The sequence below is a fragment of the Camelus ferus genome, chromosome 16 (genome assembly GCF_009834535.1).
Source record: "Camelus ferus isolate YT-003-E chromosome 16, BCGSAC_Cfer_1.0, whole genome shotgun sequence".
In the NCBI taxonomy this organism is placed as follows: Eukaryota; Metazoa; Chordata; class Mammalia; order Artiodactyla; family Camelidae; genus Camelus; species Camelus ferus.
In genome coordinates, this window is record NC_045711.1 from 25,465,935 (window position 1) to 25,474,317 (window position 8,383).

General features: G+C 43.0%; 1 long non-coding RNA gene across 1 annotated transcript in view; it reads left to right on the plus strand.

Moving 5' to 3' along the window:
• LOC116656738 overlaps positions 1-8,383 on the plus strand; it is a 34,427-nt gene extending 26,044 nt beyond the window's left edge. Inside the window, exons 2-3 of the long non-coding RNA XR_004311656.1 lie at positions 6,328-6,716; positions 8,182-8,383. This is a non-coding gene — a long non-coding RNA (uncharacterized LOC116656738). The remainder of the gene's footprint in view (positions 1-6,327; positions 6,717-8,181) is intronic.

Sequence of the window (8,383 nt, forward strand, 5' to 3'; positions counted from 1 at the left end):
ATTTATAATTTTGTTTTTGTATTGTTTTCCTGATTCAGTTAGTTTCCTGCCTGTTTTCTTGTTCGAGTCCTCAAAGAAGCTACTTGGAATTCTTTATCAGGTAGATCACACAATTCTATGAATTGTTGCTATGTTTTGTTGATGACATGTGTCCTTGATTCTTCACGTTCCTTGGAGTTCGGAGTTGTTATTTTTGCATCTGAAGTAGCATCATCTCCCCCTAACTTTACTAGCAGCCTTCAGGTGGGAGGAATTTTTGTTGGTTCTGCTAATATCTGGGACCTTCTCCAACCTTGTATGGAACCTTGCTTTTGGCTCCCTCTTGTGGCAAAATCCTTAAGCGTGTTTGTCTTCTCTCGACCTCATAACTCAACCGGGCTGGCTGTTGGAAAACTGCTTTGTTTTCCAGAAGGTGGCGCTATAGCTCAGGTTTGTGGTTTTCTTTGCCCACAGAGCCGGGCCAGTTTCCTGAGTGTGCCCCCTCCCTGTCTACCAGAGCTTGCTCACTCTCAGACACTTGGCAGTGCACACATGGAGGTGCTGCGGAGTGGAGGAGGGGTGGGTTTGACACTCAGTGAGTTGGCCAGGTGGGGGCACCCTCAGGTGAGGTTTTCCCAATGACTGTTGGGCAGGCTTCCTGCTGGAGTCCTGAACGCAGTCAGCAGGAACCACATCCCTTTAATGCCCTCTAATATTCTTATCTGCCTCTTTCCTGAACTCCTCCCTTCCCCAAGTCATAGCAGTCTCATCTCAGTGCTTTGGGCTCTGCTGGACAGTTCCCCTAGCAATGTCCTGCACAGCTGTCACCCACTGCTCTCCCTTTCCCCCTCTGGAGAGGCCCCTGCAGGCTGGTGCAGCCTCGCACTGTTTCACCTTGGGGGAGAGGTGGTGCTGATAAGTTCCTCTTACTTTTCCCACTGCATGCAAACATATAAAAATATGTATTCATGTATATTTTTTGCTCCAATGGACTGCTGAGATCTTCCTTGGAAAGCCTGGACTTTAACAAGGCTCTCTTGTATCTGGGTGTCTGCCCCAGTCAGCAGGTATCCCCAAATGAGGCTGAGGAGGGCTGGGGCCAGTCCACTGGGTCCTGTTGGTTCTGCTGCCCCTACCTAGATCTGTCTGCCTATTACTCAAAGCACGGGCGGGTGAGACTCCCCCCGGCTCCCTTGGTGTGTGGTGCTGGATTTCTGTAACTCCCACAGAAGCACATTTGTTTGTGGGTGGGTGCTGATTTTTTAGTTCTTAGAAGAGGGGATGAAAAAGAGGGGTGTCTGATGGCACCATGATGCTCTTCGTCACTTCTTTTCAGCACTGAATAACATCCCCTTGTAGGATGTAGCCCAGTTTGTTCATCCATTCATCTATTGAAGGATATCTTGGTTGCCTCCAAATTTTGGTGATTATGCATGAAGCTGTCACAAGCATTTGTGGTCAAGGCTCTCTTATAACACTCCCAGGAGATCCTGCCACCAGCACCCGAGGCCTGCGGCACATTGATTTTCTCTCCATGGTCACAGTGCTGGTGGGGTTTCCAGGCTATGAGAACAGAAGGTTGCCACACTGATGTATTCCAGGACAAACACTTACTGTTGGCCAAACACTTACTGTTTTTCTTTTCAGTTTCTTCCTTTAAAAAAAAAAGCGGCAGCAGAATAAACAATGAGTGGGTTTCCAAATGGAAACCACAATGATGAGATAGACACAAAAGCAGAAGTAAGAGAATGTAGTTCTTGCTCTCTGCAGGGTAGGCCCAGATAGAGTCTAGAATGGCTGGGCTGTGTAGAGGGGAGACATGAACTCCGTGGGCAGAACCATGACCCTGTTTGTGACCACCTCCCTCTTCTCACTCCCAGGTACCTGGGGCAGAAGTGTTGGTGGAGACGTGAGTGAAAATGGTACCGGGGGAACAATTGAAATGGCAAAGACTTCCTGTTTATTTCTGCAGCCATTCATATGTGCTTAGGAGAGGAACTGATAAAATCATCTGCACGATTACAGAGATTGTCAATTCCAGGCATCCTCACTTGAATATAGTGTTAAACAGTTTTATTTTGAAATAATTTGAGATAATATAGCATTTTGTAGCTTGCAAAGCACTCCATATTAATCATAATACAGAGTGTAAACTCATTTAACTTTCAGTGTAACTCTGTGGTGGTAAAGCAAGGCTGATACTTTCTGATTCCATTCAATAGGTGAGAAAGCTGACACTCAGAGGTTATTTGACCTGCCCAAGGTCATACAGCAGGTGAATGGCAGAACTGAGACTAGTATCCAGGGGTTTTGACTCCCAGTCCAATGCTCTTCCCAACTGCTTGAGGTCAGGGGCAACTGAGGGATGTGAAGGGACCAGTGGAGGTGAGTGGGGTGGTGGGAACAGTATCTGGGGAGGTATGTGCAAAGAAGGATGCTCAGGTAGTGATGGCTGGTTGTGGACAAAGATGGGCAAGAGTCTTCTGTTTCCGGGCTGGGCTTGGTGGGTGGTCTCAGTTCAGCAGGTATCACCATGCTTCAGGGCAGAACTTGGTTTTGACGATTGAGAACTCAATTTTGCTCTTCATTTCAGCAAATGTTTGCTCACCCAAGTCCTAGTCCTGGGCTAGAGAAAATGGGGTAAGATTTACTTTCACAACTAGAGAAGTTTATTGTTGTCAGTGATGGAGTGTTTCAGCACATCTACATCCCCCAAGAGACTGATTTATAAGCCAGATTTCTAGTTTATTGATTTGCACTGGGAAATATTCCTGGCATGATAATTGGTTATCTTCAATTCCCAGATGGAGAGGTCTGTTCTGGAGACCAAATTATCAGTCTGAACATTGCTTGATGAAAACAGAATTAGTCACCAGGAATGGGTGCTGTCAAAGGTTGCCTTTGTCAAGCTGATCCGGATTGCTGGCTTTAATTGTGTGTTAACGATAGGCTGTCACTTTGTGCTGGAGAGACACTAACACGTTGTTGACTCCCAAATTTTTTTTTTTATTCTTTCCTGGTTGTTAGGCATACCCGCAGCCTTGTGGATTCTGGAACCTGGTGGCCAGCATTTGAATCCCAACTCTGCCACTCATTCCAACTCACTTAACCTCCATTGTTTCTTCTGTAGCAGGGGCCGAGACTGTGCCCAGGGAAGTTCCCTGGAGTGCTCTTGGCCACAGCATACAGATCGTTGAGTATGAGGATCACCCAGTAGTCAGAAATGTGTGTTAATAGAGAAAGAACTGATAAGGTACAGAATCTGGAAAGTGTGGAAAAGTCCTCATCGGTCAGGAGGAATGACCATCAGCTTCCCGGATGCATCTCAGAACTTTGATGTGCAGCTGAAAAAGCAGCTGAATGAGATGCTTGATCAGCTCAAAGTTTGTGTAAGAGAAATATCCAAGAGAGGGTGTTTCAGTGGGTGCAAGGCATGAGAGTGAGGTTAGAGGAAATAAAATAAAATAAAATAAAATAAAATAAAAGCCAAAGAGAGCACATGTGTGGTGCTAAAGCTCACCAGCCGGGGTTTCTGATTGATTTGGTTCTGTGCACCGAGGTCAAGTATAAGAAAACAAAGTGAAATGGGGACCACGGCACAGGGCAGATGTGAAGACTGAATGAGGAAACGTGTGTGAGACCCCAGGACAGCCCTCGTGCTCAGTCACCGTTACAGCTCTTGCTTCTTTATTTTTCTAATGTGATGCTTTAGCTTAGCTACGTCCCAGTGATCTATTGGGAGGCAATCGAACATCACAAATAAATGGTGAACAAATCATGGCATGGGACGATGTGGGCTTCATCTCTTGGGTTTTGACTCCTTTTGTCATTAGTTGTGTGAAGTCGGGGTCCATAGAACAGGGCATCATAGCAATGAGATAAGAGACTCTTCAATTTAGAGACGAGGGCATGGAGGCCTGAGTTTTTTATTTTAGCCATTCTAGTGGCTGTGAAATGGTGTCTCAGTGTGGGTTTGGTTTTTTAGGGGGGAGTACATTTAAATTTTTTAAAATTTATGTTAATATCTTATCTGTTAATACCTCATTTATGTTACTTCCTTATCTGTGAAATAATGTATAAAATTATTTAAGTTAGGGATGACACTAAATATCTACTAGCCAGGAAGAAAGGGTGGGTCTGGATGTATGTATGACCAAATCTTTTTATGAAAATTATGATCTTTTGATGAGAGGTAATCTCCTAAGTACCTGTGTGTCCATTTCCTGTTCTTTTTTTAAAAATAAAATTGTGGTAAGGTATACATAACACGAAATTGATCATTTAAACCATTTCAAAGTATACAGTTCAGTGGCATTAAGTATATCCCCCTTTTTTAAGTGCACCCATGAACACTGTTCTAAATTGCATTGTGGTTTTAAATTGCATTTCTTTGAAAACCAGTGCTGCTGAGTGCCTTTTCATATGTGCATTAGCTTTTCATATATCTTCTTTAGTGCAGTGTCTGTTCAAATCTTAAGCCTATTTAAAAAACTGAGTTGCAATCAACTATACTTCAATTAAAATAAATAAAAGACAGGGGCTTAAAAAACTGAGTTGCTTCCCTTTTTTATTGGTGATTTATGAGAGTTCTTTATGTATGCCAGATGTCCACTGTCTATAGTCCACGACAAGAGACATGCACTGCATATATTTCTTCCCAGTGTCTGGTCTGCCTCTTCATTTTCTACATGATGTCTCTTGATGAATGGAAAATTTTAACTTTGATGAAATCCAATCCGAAACTTACGGTGGTGCTCTTTGTGTCCCAAGAAAATAGTTGCCTATGTCAAGTTTGCAAAAGTATCTCTTAAGGGTCTGGCTTTGTGTTTAGGTCTGTGATCATTTAAAAATTAATGAATGAATGAATTAGAATTCATCTGTGTGTATGGTGTGAACAGAGGTCAAGGTTCATTTTTTCCCCCACATGGATATTCAGTTGCTCCAGTATTACTTTTCCTTTTCCATTGAATTGTCTTGATTGAAAATCAATTGGCCATATACATATAGGTGAGTCTGTTCCTGGACTCTCTATACAGTTCCATGAATCTGTTAGTCTAACTTTGTCTGCAGATTTAGGGGGACAATGGACTCTTTAACTTGCCGCCCCCCACCCACCAACCACAGAAAGCCCCGAGCTACTTTTGTGGCTGCATCTCATCATTTGTTTACACCCCTCAATTATCTGGGACACTCAGCCCTCCCCACCTCTTACCCGCATGAGCTCACTCTGAAACTTCCGTCGAATCTAAGAATCGAAACTGCAGGCTGGATTTAGAAGGATTCGCGCAACGTGGGGCGGTTCCTAAGAGCTGCCGCTTCTGTGGATCTTTGTGATACTTAAGTGAGAAGCTTGTTTTTTTGTCATTCTTTTGCTAACCAGTGGACTGGGCATGTGAAAATGAGTGGGGTGTGTGGAAGTTCCTTGTATTTGACTGTGAGCATTTGCAGGTGTTCTTCTGTGGGGTTTACCAGCTAGGAAACTGGAATCTGCAGGTAGACCCTGTGCACGTGCCTGGAGATACCGAGAACCACCGTTATCCTTGAGTCCGTCTCTGATGTTTTCTGGGATTTTCAAAAAAAGAAGCAAGCGTCCTGAGGCCTTGTTGACAGCACCCTGAGTTCAGAGTAGTTACTCAGAGAAAGGCTGGGGACGGAAACATCTATGCTTTTATCTTTATGGATCTTATTCGACCAATAGAGGTGGAGCATAAACTGGTTAAAATCATGAGGCTTGGGAACAGAGGAATATGAGTTTGAACTCTGACTCTGCTACTTGCTGGCTTTGTGATCTTAGATAAATCACTTAACCTTGCTAAATCTCAGTTTCCTCATCTGCAAAATGGGGATAATGATTCTTCCTTATTCATGGGTGAATGAAATGAGATAATTTATGTAGTGGAATTTTTCAATAAATATGGGTTATTGTTATAATTATTAATAAATATTTGCTAAGTACATTTATCTTAAAGCATTCAGCAACCACAGATGCCTCATCCCTTTGCCCTGGGATAGACTTTGCTGATCAAAGCACGAAGTCAGGCAGAAGTTGACTCAAATGCCTCCTCTTTCACTATAGGTTATTGTGAACTTGGGCAAGTCATACAACTTCCCTGAGCCTCAGTTTCTCCATCTGTATGATGGGGATATAGCATCCCCACGGAGAGTTGCTGTGAGGTCTCTAATACAGCAGGGTCTCAACAAATGGTGGTTCTCTTTCTGTTCATGGGGCATCTTCCCTCTGGTTTTAATTTGTTGTTGCTGTCGTATGGATGTGTGTGTTGTTGCCAGAATTTGGCATTTCCAGGTCATAGTGCTGGCTGAGAAGATACATGGGCATTTGTTTTTCAGGTGACTCCTCAGTGAGAGGCCCTGGCTAGGAGAGTGGCCCGAAGGGAGGGTCCCTGGCAGTGCAGTGCCAATGGGGACAGGGCTGGGAGCATATGTGAAATGCTGGTGCCAGAGAGCCACCTGGGACTCCTGTTCCTACCTCATTAAGACCGAAGTAGCTGAAGAAGAGAGACCGGGTCTCCATTAAAGATGGTCACAGTCTTAAAAAATAAATAAATAAATAAAATCTATGTACACCTAAAAAAAAAAAAAAAAAAGATGGTTACAGTCATTACACTTTCATTGTCGCCATGGAGAATCTGCCAGAGGATGATGCTGACACTTACAAATGCACCATAAAATAAACCTGAAGGACCCGGGGGATGGAGTGGAAATCATAGTGGCCCCAGGTAAGAGGCTTCCCCAGGTGCGTGGAAGTGTGTGTGTGGATTTAGGTATTCGCATATGTGTCTATGCTTGTGTCTTTTTCTAAGAATATGTTGTGTCTATATGTATTGTGTGTATATGTGTTCGTGTGTGTCTGTTGTATATGTGTGTTGTATCCACCTGTTTTCTCTCTGTATATATATTGTGTGTCTGTTTTGTGTATATCTCTTGTGTATGTGTGTATTGTGTCTATGTGAGTTTAGTGTCTATGTATGTGTTATGTGTGTATTGCATCTGTGTGTTTTGTATGTATCTGTTGTATACATGTATGTTGCATCTGTATGTGTTCTGAGTCAATGTATTGTTTGTGTGTGTCTGCACCATCTCGGATGGCTCTTGACTTCCTTTGCTGGTTAGTGACCCTGCACCCCTGGCGGCTGCAGTGAGATGCTCTAAGCCAGCTAACTCCTCTTCTGTGTAGGACCGGATGGAGAATAGAAGGCGATGGGAGGCAGTCAGGAGAGAAGATGCTTATTTGATTTGGTTTATCTACTTAGAAATAACGAGAGCGCCAGTTCTGACCTCACCTGACCCAGACGTCTCATCGTGGAGTGAATAGTTGAAATCTGGCCTTCACACTTGGTCAGAAGAGCTGAAATTGGTGTCTCTGACAGCTCTGATTCTTTCCCTGGGAAAGCTTGTGTGCATAAACCTTTGCTTCGGGTTATCTTGGTGGCCAGCTCAGGTTTGTGAGGGGCTCCCAGACTCATTCAGAAACCAGAGTGTGGGAACGTGCCACCCACATCTCAGCATTGCTGAGTTTCTCCTCTGCTGGGTTCCTCTGGGGACAGGTCAGGTTTTAGGGGTGGGGGGCTGAGGCATGTGCCCACATTTCGATTTGTCCAGTGATGGGTTGATGGAGGCAGAGGTGTACGTACTTCCATAGGCATCACCTTGTTGCCTCTTTCACATAGAATTCAAAACTCAAGCTCTTGGTAATTCTTTGACAAATGAGTGGGATATAATAATACACATTAAAATTGGTCTGCTTTTGACCAACTTTATTCTTTTGACCACTGAATGAGTTATGCAAAGAATTACAGCACCAAAAGAAAACATTCTTTTGGAATCTTTAAAAAAGAACCAAACCACATATGAACTTATTTACAAAACAGAAATAGACTCATGGACATAGAAAACAAACTTATGGTTACCAGAGGAGAAAGTGAGGAGGGAGGGATAAATTAGGAGTTTGGGATTTGCAGATACAAACTACTATATATAAAATAGATAAACAACAAGGTCCTACTATGTAGCATAGGGAACTGTATTCAATATCTTGGAATAATCTATAATGAAAAAGAATGTGAAAAAGAATGTATATATATTCTATATATATGTGTGTGTGTGTGTATGTAACTGAATCACTATGCTGTACACCAGAAACTAACACAACATTGTAAATCAACTCTATTTCAATTAAAATAGAAAAGAAAAGAAAAGGAAAGAAAAGAAAAAATTCTTGGCCAAAATGAAGAAGTAAGAAGAGACTGTCACTGGGGAATTTTCTGCAAATGACCCAAAAATAGATTTCAGAAGGAAAAGCAGCTTTGAAGCCAATTTGCAGGAAAGATCAAAAGCTTGAAAGCGATGATTTCTGAGACGCCATTCTATCCTGGAGCCTGTCTGT